Here is a 14,490-nt window from a genome sequence, read left to right on the forward strand (position 1 = left end):
CTATATTGAATACGGAGAATAATATCCCCTGTGCGTTAGTAGGGGATTTGTCACTTTCATTATTATATTATTATTTGTCGCACGCTAGGTTCATCGAATGTACATTGTTAATTTTAAACACATAATATATGTGCCCATCAATTAGCAGGATCAATCTTCGAGGGAGGACATCTTTAAGAGAATTTACTCGTGGATATCACACAATATTTCCAACTGAATTCAAGTGCGTTGTGCCGTTAACCATGACTTGAATTTTGAATTTGAATTTAAAAGTTTGGGTGTGTCAGCACTAAGGCTATTTTGCACCTGTCACATTATACGGGGTCCATCCCCTTATCGTTACACGTAACAACTCTAACGTTGCATAACTAAAATCATAAAATATTAAAATCTTCTGACTTTCGTTAAAAGCTAAGGCTGTAAAGCAGCACTCAGCACAAATAAGGACAAAACACAGGACAACACAAACAAAATTATACTGGTCATGGGGCCAGTCGCCAGAGCCTCGTTAGTCTGCAGTCCAGGGTGTACTACGTGGAAGTGAGGTTGACTATTTGGTGCACTACTTGGAAGGAGACCCCTTACACCCCACCATGACTTGACATTTCTCATCCCTTCAAAACCCACGATGAGGTTCATCAAGTGGTATAAATATGCGGCACTAAGTTTGATTGTTTGAAGTCCATTTTATGCTCAGATTGGCTAAACGGAACTGGAACTACAGTTTAAAGTGAGTTCCAAATTACTGTGAAATGTGCCTCCACTGGGGATGGAACCCGGTGCCCTTGGATTACAAAGTGACCGGCTAAATCTAGCAACATAACATAAATTGGTTCAACCGTCAGACATAAATAAACATAAACACTTCGAACAAACGCAGTTAAATCACAAATTCGATAAATATATCAGAGCGAGAAGAAAAATCCCTTATAAAGAATCGCGAATGTAAGAAATGGATGGGAAAAGAGAATAGAAAAATCTGCATGCAAAATATTTGCACATTTTTTGTAAAACACAAGAGGGCATATTTCTCATCGAGTTGGGACACGTTGGGCATGTACTATGTAAACAAAATTCTAATGTTAAGATTACAGATTTTGACAATTCTGATATACATGCGTAGTTTTCATTATGAAGTTGTTTTGCTAAATTAGCGAATCATCGTGTTTTGATCCATGCCCTCTCTTTTATGGAGGCAAGGTTGAACAAAAAGCGAATGTCGCGTAAAAATGCAATGGTTATATTAAAAAATAAGTACACTTAATTCATAGATAGGTTTCATATATGATCTGAATCATTGGACTACACCAATACCCGGTAATAATACAACAGAGGTCTGTAACGAATTTTTTTTTTAAAGTTAATCACTCGAAATGGTCATCACATATCTATTTTATCAGTGCTCCATAGTAAGTTTTATGTATTTACACAGTATGTAATCCTGTATCTTTCTAGAAATGCAGAAGGTCAGATTGAGGGGTCAAAATTCTTTCGGTAAACAACAATCACTTTTTTCGCCCACGGTACACACACTAATACATAAATTTCACGTACTCACATGCACAGTGCTCGTATTCAAAATGCACTGCAAGTGTTATACTTGTAATATCAGGACCGCGATTGCAGGACGAAAAATAATGCATTTACCTTCTTTCTTTTTCGAGTCTTCAGGTTTTTCATGTTTCTTCGGTTTTTCATCATCTTTCTTCGGTTTTTCATCATCTTCCTTCGGTTTTTCATCATCTTTCTTCGGTTTCCACGACATTGCTGAAGGATTTTTGCAGTTTTGCAGCAAAGTGAAACAAAAATGAAACAACGCTTTCTTCAAGTCACCACCCGTCTTCCGACGCCGTCTTTCAACTGGACGTTTTGAAATATCTGCTCCTTCGCAAAGGTACTCCTTGCGCATGACAGTCCACTCCCGCGTGGCAGAAAAAAAAAAAATAAGAGCACCGAGAGTTGTTTTGAAAATGACGCCACCGATCTAGCGTCGCCCTCTCTGCCACACCAAGAAACGAAACACTGATTATTTAGCATTTGTTTATGCGTACTTGGCATTCCACTGATAACCGAATAATTCGATTCGAGAAGCAAATGTTGCATTTTGAGTCCACTGCAACAAATGTTTTATCTAGTTAATTTAACTTGGCTTATCTGCCGCTAGTTGCTAATCGCATGGGAAAGTATGCTGGTGAGTTGGATGAGGGTGTTGCTTCATTTTATTTATTTTACTTAGCTTTTCTTCCAGTTTTGAATAATCGCTAAGATACTGTGTCTAGTGACAAGTTCTGGAATCCAGACCGAGTGCATATCGTCCGTGCATGTCAAATAGCACCCCAACCTACCCAACCTTTCAACATTTCATCCCCTCCTATCATGCCATCACCTCACAACACCCCATAATCATGAAGTCTAAACAACTGTTCTGGACCCGCAGAATATTTATAAATAAATGGATAACCAAGCACTAAAATATCAGTAAATCCAAATATATGCGTAATTGCAATAACAACCTGCAGACTCTCACCTTTATTATAAATTGAAATGTGAATTTGAATGTTATTTTCGTCCGTAGACCCTTGATGAAAGGTTAGTGTTAGTTAGTGTTTCAAGTCCACTTTATGCACATTAAGGCGAATTGGGACTGGACCTAAAGTTTAAAGTTTGATCCAAACCACAATGTGCCTCTACCGGGTATCGAACCCGGGACCCATTGACTACAAAACGACGACGCTACCACTGCGCCATCGGGGAGACCCTTGATGAAAGGGCCGTCAAAAACACACACGGAGAGCACACAAGACAATCCCCGCAGAGGATTATACTGGCTGTGGGCGCAGACGCCAGAGCCTCGTCAGCCTGCAAAAAATGCAGTCCTAGGTGTATTTTATGGAAATGACTTTGGCATTTGAGTGCCTTCCGAGAAGTTCACCCCAGGTAGTAAATGTGTTAGCGGTTTAATGATCCACCCCCCAAATATGGATGCACGTTAAATGTTTTACTAAAACTTACTCAACATAAATTATGGCTTCTTTTTGGCTTCTTTCTTTCTATCTATTTTGATAATTTTACGTCACTCTTTGCTACCTCTTGAGTTAATTCTCGACGATGAGGATGAATTCTGATCTGATGAAATAGTTGTTAGGACAAGCAGGGTGCGAAATCCTGGAGGGGACGCCACCAACAATCTTGGCCTCAAAAATCCTCCCACCAAGAGTTTTTCTTACAACAAACAAAATATAAATAATTACTTTTAATTTCAAATATACTGTACTAAGAATAATATCGAATACATACACAAATTAGCGTAGTTGTGAGGGTTCAAAGAAACTGTCAAGAGATCATTAACAATACGCACAATAAAGTAAAATAAGAATACAAAACAATAATAACTATGAAATCTAATTGATTTATGTTAATATAAAGCAAACAAAAACTTAATAAAAACTTACACATAATTTATTAACATCTCTAACCAGTTAGTGAAGGATGTAGTTTGATACTTTATAATATCTGACATATTTAAAAGTAATAAATTTATTTATTTTTTGTAATCAATAATACTAATATATTTTTAATTTAGTAATTTATTTTTACTTTTAATAACATTATAAATATATATCTATATCTTATAATTTATATGTATGTTGGTGGGGATGGGGTTTGTAGATTAAGATCTTTCTCCCCCACCAGTCTTAGATGATTTCGCACCGGACTAGCACGATGATACATCCGTGTCTTGACCAGAGTTCGATCCTGGGTTCTCTGGCCCAAAGTGCTTTACGCTGAGGCCACGGAGGCAAGCATTTTATAGGTTCTAAAAATGAAAACCAAATTGGAGTGTGGTTTATGCAGAGATGGGTTAATCAGTTTAAACAATTTAAAGGGAGATAATTTGATTCCTTTTTGTTATTTAGCGTCCCTTTTATGCTAATTGCGACGATGAGGAGGAGTGATGATATGATGAAATTGATGAAGGGACACTCACAAATAACACCCATGCCCAGGCCGGAATTTGAACCCAGCTCCCCTGACGTTCGGAGTGCGCCGTACAAACCACTCCGCAACGGAGGTCGGCATTCATATGAGATAATAACCAGTGACATTTCCAACGCCGGCAAATATGGGATGCCATATAATAAGAAATATTGTAACAATTTAAATAAAATAGCATTTGTAACAATATATTTTATTTATATTAATTAATTTTAATATAACAACAAAATTCATTATATTCATTCATTATATTGATAAATATAAGTAATGACATGGTTCATATTTTACTTCTTTCCTACAGTACGGTTGTATTGATTTGCTTTTTAATGCTAGTAAATCAATTATGTTTTAAAATTGAATTTAGCTTAAAATTGAAAATTCAACGATGCAATTTTTATCTCTTATGCGAGACTTGCTACATCCATTCTTGTATGCATCTAATATTATACCAAAACGAAAACTACTGGAGTTGTTTACATTTTTAAATGTTTCGCTTTGTTGATTTTCAACAACAGTTATTGGATTACACTGTGGACTCATCCTGATTGCGGGCCTCCCCGATGACGTAGTGGTAACGTCGTCGTCGCCTTGTAAGGAAGGGCTCCCCGATTCGATTGGATCCTATTTTAAACTGTAGGCCTAGTCCCGATCAACCTATATCTGAGCATAAAGTGGACTTTATACAAACTTCGCCAGTTCCGATCACTGTACTGGTCCCAAAGTTTTAAATGTGGTACAAACCATTTTACATTTGCCGAGGGTCCCTTCATTACAAGGGGACATCTTTAGTTGCAAGACTGTTGCGAAATTTCATAGGGCAACTTCGAACTGCATCTAGAAGTACTTCTAATGTTAGCTACGATTGCTGGTAATCGTACACTAAAAAAATAACATGCACTAGAACAAAAAAAAACAACTTGGTGTTAAAGCTACACAGGCAGTTCCACGAGGTTCACACCACATTTCGGTCAATGTTTAACTTCAGCTGTGTAATATGACACAGATGAATGGTTGTAACTAGTGTTTCCCACGAGACGAGACGAGACGAGACTTTGGTCTGTCCCGTCCCGTCTCGTGAAAATGCTGTCTCGTCTCGTGTCTCGTCTCGAAAATATTTGTTTGTCCCGTCTCGAAGGGTTCTGTCTCGTCTCGTCTCGTCCCGTCTCGTTTTGTCCCGTCTCGTCTCGTAAAAGTGATCCGGGATATCATGCCAACAAAAGTCAAAATTAGCAGAAACACGAAATATTTTTCCGGAAAGTGGGATAAAGCTTCCCATTGCGTGGTGAGAATAAATAAGGTTCGTTAATCATGAGGACATTAATATTAAAAATGCAGTTTGTTGGTTACTGATTGCTAGGTATCTTATGAAATCTACCTTGTGGTTTTTCTCGCTTCATACAACTGTCTATCCATCGTACATTTATACCAAGTTTGTTAGAACCTGTCCCGTTTCCCGCGCTAGCGATCGCTCGACAATTTTGGTGCCAATGAGAAACGAGAAAAAAGTCGTCTGCTGGGCAGCGAGGAGCGAATGGAAGCCAGAAGAGAGGAGCTTACGTAGACGTTGTTGCCAAGTTGCTTATTTTAATTTCCTGCCTGGCTTTGGCTTTCCCCAGCACGGAGTTCAGGCGGTCTTCAGCAGCAACACCGCTTGGTTTATGCTAGAAAAGCCAGCAATCAGCTACCGCGGGAAGCCGGACAGGTTGTAACAAACACGGTATAAGTGAGTGCTCTTTTTCATTACTGCTATACCTTTTGGAAGTCTTGAAATGTTTTCCAATAGACCATCTTTCTTTCTGAATGTCGAACTTCCGTGCACTATGAAAATGTACATTTTTTCTTTAAATTCTAAGCTTGGCGCTGGGGAGCAACAAAAAAGTTTTTAAATGTGTAGTACGAACACAAAAAGACTATTTAAAATTTCAATATTTAGTATATTACAAATAGAAAGCATTTATTGTTCTTAATATTGTTAAACATCTTCTATGACATAAGTTTCAACAAGTGTTTCTTTGTGATATTGTGCTGTTTCTTATGCTCAGCTTATGACGCACATACTTCTTTGTTTTCCCTTTAGCCTCTAAGTCCGGTACCACTACCGCTTGATCTAATTTATCCTTCGGCAGGCACGCATCTAGAAATATATGTCGGGGGAGGGTGTCTGAGCCAAGTGTTTCAGAAAAAATGATAATAATAACATTAACGACAACAATTAAGCAAATGTTTAAATTAATGCATTAATATAATGCATAGGTCTATTCACTTGAATATGTAAATTAATCAATTCTATTATTGTTATTGCATGACGTTACAAAGATGGTAGAAGAATAGTAATATAACAGCACAAATATTAGCTAATATCTAGCTTACGTGTAGTTAAGATCGTCAAAATCTGCATAAAAACAGCTGTCCTGGCAAGAAAATTAATGTCAAAAAAGGTGATGAATTGAATATTTGCTGAATAACAAAAAAATATGTTACATCCAGTTGACGAAAAATAAAGTTCCTGATTAATATTTTATGCTCATTATTATAAGTAGTAGCATACATAAAACTTCATTGATACTGTCATTCAAAGCAGTATGATCCCAATAGAATCCTTCTTTTCTAGTAAGTTCGGCAGGAATATGTAACCCTCGATTATGCTAAACAAATATATTTTTTTGTTTAGCTAGAGCAAGGCCCCAGGAGGATGCAAGAAGCCTTTCCTGCAAAAGTGTATGTTTTACGAAGCGAAGAAACGTGACAAAACCACCACGTATGGAATGCAAACCTGCATTAATTTTATATCGCACGTTTACAGAGCCGTGCCTCCTGAAGTTATAAAAATCCCAACTTCAATGATTCTTTTAGACATACTATAGTTGAAAAAAATATGTTTAGATGCACCCGAAGTGCATCATTATCAGATTATGCATATAACGTGTTATTGGAATCAACATATTTGTGTAAATTGGGTGCCTCCCCGATGGCATAGTAATGACGTCGAGGTCGTGTAATGAAGGGTCCTCGCGTCGATACTCAATGGAGGCACAAAGTGGATCGGATCGCACTTTAAACTGTAGGTCGGTTCGCGATTTAGCCTATTTGCGAATCAAGTGGACTTAAAAAGAACAAAAGAAAACAAAAAACAATATCAACCTTAAGAATATTAGAATAAACTAATTCACCCGCAGGTAAGTCAAATTTCACATATCCTTCTTCATCTACGTTCATAGACTTCCTGCAATACTCTTGTGTTGCATCCCACCAGGTGCGAAAAATGTGAAGTTATTATTTCCCCGTACTGCGTTATTTCTTTTCATAACAGTAAGGCTAAATTCTCGTTTTATCTGAACTTTTAAGAAATGTGCAAAATACGTCTCTATCTTTAAACAACCACCCTTTCTCATAATAATATAAAAAAATCCCACTCTGTCTCAGAAAACCTCTTCCTAAGATCAAATGAAGAAAACAACTCTCAAGTCTCAACAATTATAAATTTTTGCTTAAATTTCCTATCATTTATACAAACAGTAGCACATATCACGTCCTTTGGTGCAACACTGTCAACAGCTAATGTTACTTTCCTCGTCTTAATAAATTTACTTCCAACCAGTGACGGCACCAGGGAAATTTGACTGGGGGTGGGGGGGAGGCTGGCAACAAAATATTGTAAGGGGGCAGTCACATTAAAACGCCCGAAAACACTACACATATATATACTTATATAATAATAATTATGATAATAATAATTATTATTATTATAATTATTATTATATTCATGTATGGTGTTTTGTGTGTGTCTTTTATTTAGAGTGGACGTTTACTGATTAAATTTATTTCTTGATTACGAGTTTATCTCCACATGATTCGTTTTAATAAAGACATTAATTCTTTTTTATTGGTAAGTTGCGTTGTCTCTAGTGGCCTATTTCAGTATTGAAAGACATTCATAATTCTATAATTCATCGTCTTTCTTGAGATGAAACTACTGATATAAATATTTAAGTTATAAGATAATAATATAAATGATGAAAATAATGCTTCTAAGAGTTTAATTTTCTTGCAAAATAAACGTGACGTTGGAAGGAATGAATCTGCTTAAGTATTAGAAACAATGTGAGGCACTTAGTGAAGTGCAATTCTCCTGTAGGAGAATTCTGCTCTATGTGCTTTGGAGAACACATTGCGCACCTTTGGAACGTCCAGGACTTGACATTTCTTTTCAATGGAAAGAACAGCCAAATGAGGCAGTTTGCAGCCAGCATCCTGTTTCGAGCAAGCCTTTTCAAAGATATTAAGGACAACCATCTTCGTAACGCTGAAGAGTTTTGGGCAAAATTTGTGTTTCACCTTTCAGGGAAATGTTATCACAGGATAAAAAATCAGACAAAGGTTACAGTTATCTCATAATTCAAGAAATATTCTGACCCTGGCAATACTTACTCTTACTCTGCCACTCCAAAGTATGTCTGTGCTACCCAATTACAGGCACCTATGGAGTTCGTGGGAAGAAGTTCTCCGATTTTGATATGTACGAGAAAGAGCGAACCTGCATCTGATGATTGAAGAGTGGCAAATCATAATAAGCGTTCTTTTACCTGCCCGCGATATGTTTTGAATCGAATTTTAAGTGTAATTTGCATTTTAAGGTTCACGTTCAATACATTTCCAAACAATATCCCCTCATTAGCTTCAAGAGTATCGAAGAAATCCCCTTTGTTAAGGTTTCCTCAGACTCATCATCTCGAAATTCAAGTCCCTGAATAGTAAGAAACCGCGATGAATCCACAACAACTGACATGGAGTGTTGGGTTTTCTTCGATCACCTTTGGTCCTGGGTTCGATACCCAGTGGAGGCACTTTAAACTGTAGGTCCAGTCCCGATTAGCCTTACTGTGCATAAAGTGGACTTCAAACGCCAAATCATGAATCAACGTTGAATGTCTTTTAATAATTAGCGTTGTCACTAACGACCACGATTAGAATAATTTGCCCGTACTACAGATGATGTCTTGTGGTCCTGAAAATATTCGTGATGTTTTAAAACCATCCACATTCAACACTTTTTCCCAGTTCTTAAGACTGGTTAAAACTTAGGTTAATCTCGGCTATTACAGGACATAAATGAATGAGAAATCACCTATGCCCAGGTCGGCGCTCGAATCTTGGACGAAGCAAATTAATATTTGTTAATGAAGTTGGTATTATAAGCAGGAAAGTGATATCATGGAGAATACACCACTTTGAAAAGGTGAAAATCGTCATATTCTTATGAATGAACTCTCTTATTATTCGATATTTAATTAACTTCAGTTGGGGGGCCCGGATGGGGGGGCGAAGTGTCTGACATGGGGCGTCCCCCTGCCCCCCCTGGCGTCATCACTGCTTCCAACCCTCTAATAACTTCGCTGCTGATAGCCTCACCTTCGAAATGGAAGCTTGTGTGTCGGCGAATAATACAAAGAACTTGTGTTCACTGTCCCTCTTTCATTCAAAGTCTGCCGTTTTCCTTTTCAGCTTTTCCTGCAAAACTTCCTGTCAGCAAGCAAACCAAATTACAGAATTTTTATTGCCCTTCCCTTGCATCAACTTTCATTCCTACTTTAGGCCTGGATTTATGGCACGTACCCGCTACTGCAGGTCAACCCCACCCTATGTTTGGTGTTTGCCCCCTGAAGCAACGGTGTCCATTGTTCAAAGCGAAACCTTTGTCAGTGGAGAACGGCGATAAATAGTCTCGGAATACACCCTGGTCGTAAACAAGCTCCCGCCACCCTGACATTGCTGTCAGCTTTGCTCTGAAGTTCGATAAAACTACTTTGTGAAATGTGTTTAATAACGAGTGAAAATGTAGACAGTAGATACTACATGTATTTTGCTCATAAACTTGAAGGCTAAATTTACAAAATAAAAAGAACAGCTACAACATTCCTTCATCTGATTTACAGAAAGGCTAATCGGGACTGGACCCACAGTTTAAAGTGGGGTTCAAATCACAATGTGCCTTCACCGGGTATCGAACCCCTTGATTACAAGGCGACGATGCTACCACTGAACCATCGGGGAATCCCCTCATAGAACAAATTTTTTTTTCTACGACGATTATACAGAACTTTGTTAACTTCCTTCATTTGAAATCTATTCTATATCAGACTCAGTATTTCGTTATTACAATCCAAGGAATAGTATTCTCCTTAAATAAGAAATAAAGAAATAAAAAAAAATTGGAAATAATCTTCAAACGGACGTAAAAAAATCGAATCCAACCACTTGTAGAATGCCTGAGGGAAACAACAAGAATTTTCTCAACAAAGACATATCCGAAATTTCCATAACATTCTAATAATTTCGCAACCCGTGCAAATAATAATGTGTTAAAATCTTGTCGTGGTTTCCTTGTAAACACTAAAGTCACCAAATTAGTTATTTCCAAATTTCCCGTATTTTCTCCTCCTCTTTAGCTCTCAGCTGTTCGGAGTGGGATAATGCAAGATTATTTGTCCCTAATTATCTCCTTCTCTTAGTCTTGCTAATATCTTGGACTCCCTGATAACTATCCCAACAACTCCTTATCAATTTGTACTGCCATGTTTCCTACAATGCTTTTCCTACTTCCTAATAACAATCACTTCTGTACACCCTTTGATGTAAAAATTAAATAATAAAAATAAACCATATCCGTCGGTCCAACCTATAGAGCTGAGACTATGTTTACAAGATAAATCTCGGACTCAGATACTCCACGATGTTTTGGCCCTTCCTTCCACCTTCTCTACCTGCCCTTTTACTTGATGTTATTCAGAATTGTATTAGTATCTGGAGTACTATCGTAACATAAAGTTATTAACCTGGAATATTTTTTTTTAAAAAAATGGGGAGTAACGCTGTGTTTCGAAAGAGTATAGGAAATAAGTTTAGCTATTCATTCATGCCTCTCTCTAGAATAGTCTTCTTATTTTGACTTAATACACGCTTATCAACGTTTCTAATTGAAATACTTTATTCCAAGCAAACAAGTACAGGGTGACAATTAATTAATGACCACATTTATATTGTAAGTTTTGTGGTACTAATTTGGATTTTCTTTTTCATTTCAGGTGAATATAAAGATCGACCTTTGCAAAATTTAGTGGTGTAACATGGAAAGGTGGAGTGCACAACAACGAGCAGCAATAGTGGAATTTTATTTTGCTAGCAATTACTCGGTGATCACTGCTCAAAGAAGGCTGCGTGAAAGGTTTGGCGGGTGTGCGTGTCCTTCAAGAAAATCAATTCTGCGATATGTTGCATCCCATAGAAACAGAGGCAGTGTAACTTATGTTAAACGTACTGGTAGGCGGAGATCTGTGCGCAATGAAGAAACAATTGAAAGGGTGAGAGTTGCAATCACAAACAGCCCAAAGAAATCTGCAAGAAGGTTGTCAAAAGAAGTTGGTGTCAATAGAGAATCAGTCCACAAAATCCTGAGAAACGATTTGCATTTGTTTCCGTACAAACTTCAGGCATCCCATCAGTCGAAACGGACTGATTCTCAAAAACGTTTAGCGCAATGCAACGCAATAATTGGACTGAACACTAATCCGAATTTTGAAGAGAGGCTCATACTGACCGATGAAGCTCATTTTCATTTATCCGGTTATGTGAATAAGCAGAATGTGAGAATATGGACTGGAGAAAACCCTAATGAAATCCATGAACGCCCTACACATAGTGCAAAAGTTACTGTATGGTGAGCATTATCCAGATGATGGATCATAAGCCCATATTTTTTTGAAAACGCAAATGGTGTTAATGTAATTGTTAACGGTGATCGTTACACACAAATGTTCAGAGCATTTTTTTCCCTTAGTTACAGCGTCGAAACCTCAATTTTGAGGACATGTTTTTTTCAACAAGACAGTGCAACAAGCCACACTAGTCGTGAAACAATGCAATTATTGCAACAGAAATTAACCAATCATGTGATTTCGAGGTTTGATGACTTTGACTGGTCTCCTCGTTCCCCAGACCTAACTGCTCCAGATTTTTTTTATGGGGTTACTTAAAGTCTAAAGTCTATGCCAGGTATTCAGGAATGCATACGATTCAATGGACGGTACCTGGAAACTGTTATTTTCAAAAAATAAGCAGTGTTTGTTATTTTCCTGTAATTTCATATATCATACTACCTACTCCTTTACTTTTGTAGCTGCAAGTTTAATACACATAAAATTATACTAAAAATAAATGTGGTCATTAATTAATTGTCACCCTGTATTTGCAACTGATTAAAAATTTTGCTTTTATTTTTTCGAGACATTCGAGACGAGACGAGACTTTTCAAAAGCCGTCCCGTCCCGTCTCGTGTCTCGTCTCGAAAACGAGACGAGAAAGGCATTCCGTCTCGTCCCGTCTCGAATTTCAAAAGGCTTGTCCCGTCCGGTGAGCAACACTAGTTGTAACCAACACCACAGAGCTTAACGTTGACCAAAATGTGGTGTGGACCTTCTCAGACCACTGTATGTGTCGCTTGAAGACATACATTTTTTCTTACAGTGTAAATCGTTAACTAGTAGGAAAAGTTGATCTACCAATGTACCCATAGGAGAAGAACCCTACATTTTTTCTTTTAGGGACGTTGGTCAATACATTTATTTTGTAACAGGTTTTCTACCCATAATGGCATTCAAAATACTTTTCCAAAAGATGAACTCCCCTTAAAAATGTCGATGTGTGCAAACAAGTCCAATATTTTCTTTGGTCATGTCTTGAAATCAACATCGCCACAGAGCAGTAGTTCCCAAAGTGTGCGCCAGAAAGCACTTGGCGCGAAATGTTCCAATATTTTCACTGACATTCAATCAATGATATGATTGTACCAAATATGTGCTTATTTAGTACTTTTTACACATGAAATGTTTCTGAATTTATACTATATGTTTAATTTTTAACTTAAGGCAAGCAGTCACGTATTTAGAAATTTATTTCGAAGGGATTCGAACCAAGTGTCTCAAATTAATATTGTATTGCTATTATTACATTAATAGATAAAAAACTGTGTAAGAATAGAGATGTAAAAGCATGTATTCATTATCTAGCGTGTAGTTAAGATAGCTAAAATTTGTATTAAAGCAACTGCCCTGGCAAGGAAATCAGTGCCAAATAGATAAAAATTGAATATTTATTAAATAATAAGATAGAATGTTAGATCCAGTTGAAGAAAATTAAAGACGGGGGAGGGGGTCCGGAACCTTGGGCTTCCCCATAAATACGTCCTTGACAGTGCAGTAGAATAGTTTAGTGTCAAGCGTCTCCCAATAAAATAATTATGTTCTTGTTATGCAACAAAAGAGTTATTATACTACGTTAGCATTTGTTTAGACACACACACACACACGCACGCACACACATCAAATTAATGTTAAATAAAGGAATTACAAAGACTAAATATTTACTGTCTTAAAATAAATTGAAACAAATAAGGGGTTCCCAAACGAAAAAGTTTGGGAACCCCTGCCATGGAGTGTAAGGCAATGGAAATACTACAGGAATTTTATCACAGGCGTGCACACACCCTCTGATTAGTGGGGGAGCAGTCGATGAAAGAAAGCTACATTCCATCTCACTCTTTTACAAACTCTGAATGATGAGTACAAAACAGGAGCGCATGTATGGCGGCCCGGTCCTCGAAAATCCCATTCCTGTCTAAGCAAGTTTAGGCCTTAGTATATAAATTAGGAATGAAACGATACCGATGCCGATGTATATAGGTATCGGAAAATATTGGTTGGATGTTATTTACCGATACCGACCGATACTTTTCTGGTGCTTAAATCGTTCGCAGGATCTGCAAAAATGGTGCGCGACACTTTCGTGGCGTCTGATTATTATTTATTATTATTTATTAATGTCTTGTTTCAAATGGCAGAGTTAAGGTCTCACAAAGCCTTTTCTTCCACTCAACCATACACATAAAATTATACATTATTATGTTATGTACAATAAGTGTATTTCACATATGTTCATACACACACACACTCATACACACAAGTCTTAACGTCCTAAATATAGCGCACAAAATATACAAAATACGAAATATGGAATGCAAGAATACAAATTTTAAAATTGTATTTAAGTAACTACAAGGTATTTTAAGAATTCATGCACTTGCATATGCCCTTTAGTCTGCTTGACAGGGGAAGATCTAACGAGTACTCTGAGGAGAGTGACGAACACGTCTGCTAAAGGATGCGACGGAGCTTACTGTTCTGGTGCTTTCTGGCAACTGATTCCACAGTCTTACAGCCGACACGAAGATAGAGTTGGAGAGAAGTTTGATCTGTGGACGGGGATAGAGAGTGAGGAGCTGCGTGATCTGGTGTAGCGATCGTGAAATTCGTGAAGAAATTGGAAGCGAGAATTTGAATTTTGAATTTAAAATTTTGGGTGCGTCAGCACTTAGGCTATTTTGCACCCGTCATTTTATACGGGGTCCAGCCCCTTACCTGAAATAAAATGTAACTAATATCA

The sequence above is a fragment of the Lepisma saccharinum genome, chromosome 2 (genome assembly GCF_977018435.1).
Source record: "Lepisma saccharinum chromosome 2, izLepSacc3.1, whole genome shotgun sequence".
NCBI classification, from domain to species: Eukaryota; Metazoa; Arthropoda; class Insecta; order Zygentoma; family Lepismatidae; genus Lepisma; species Lepisma saccharinum.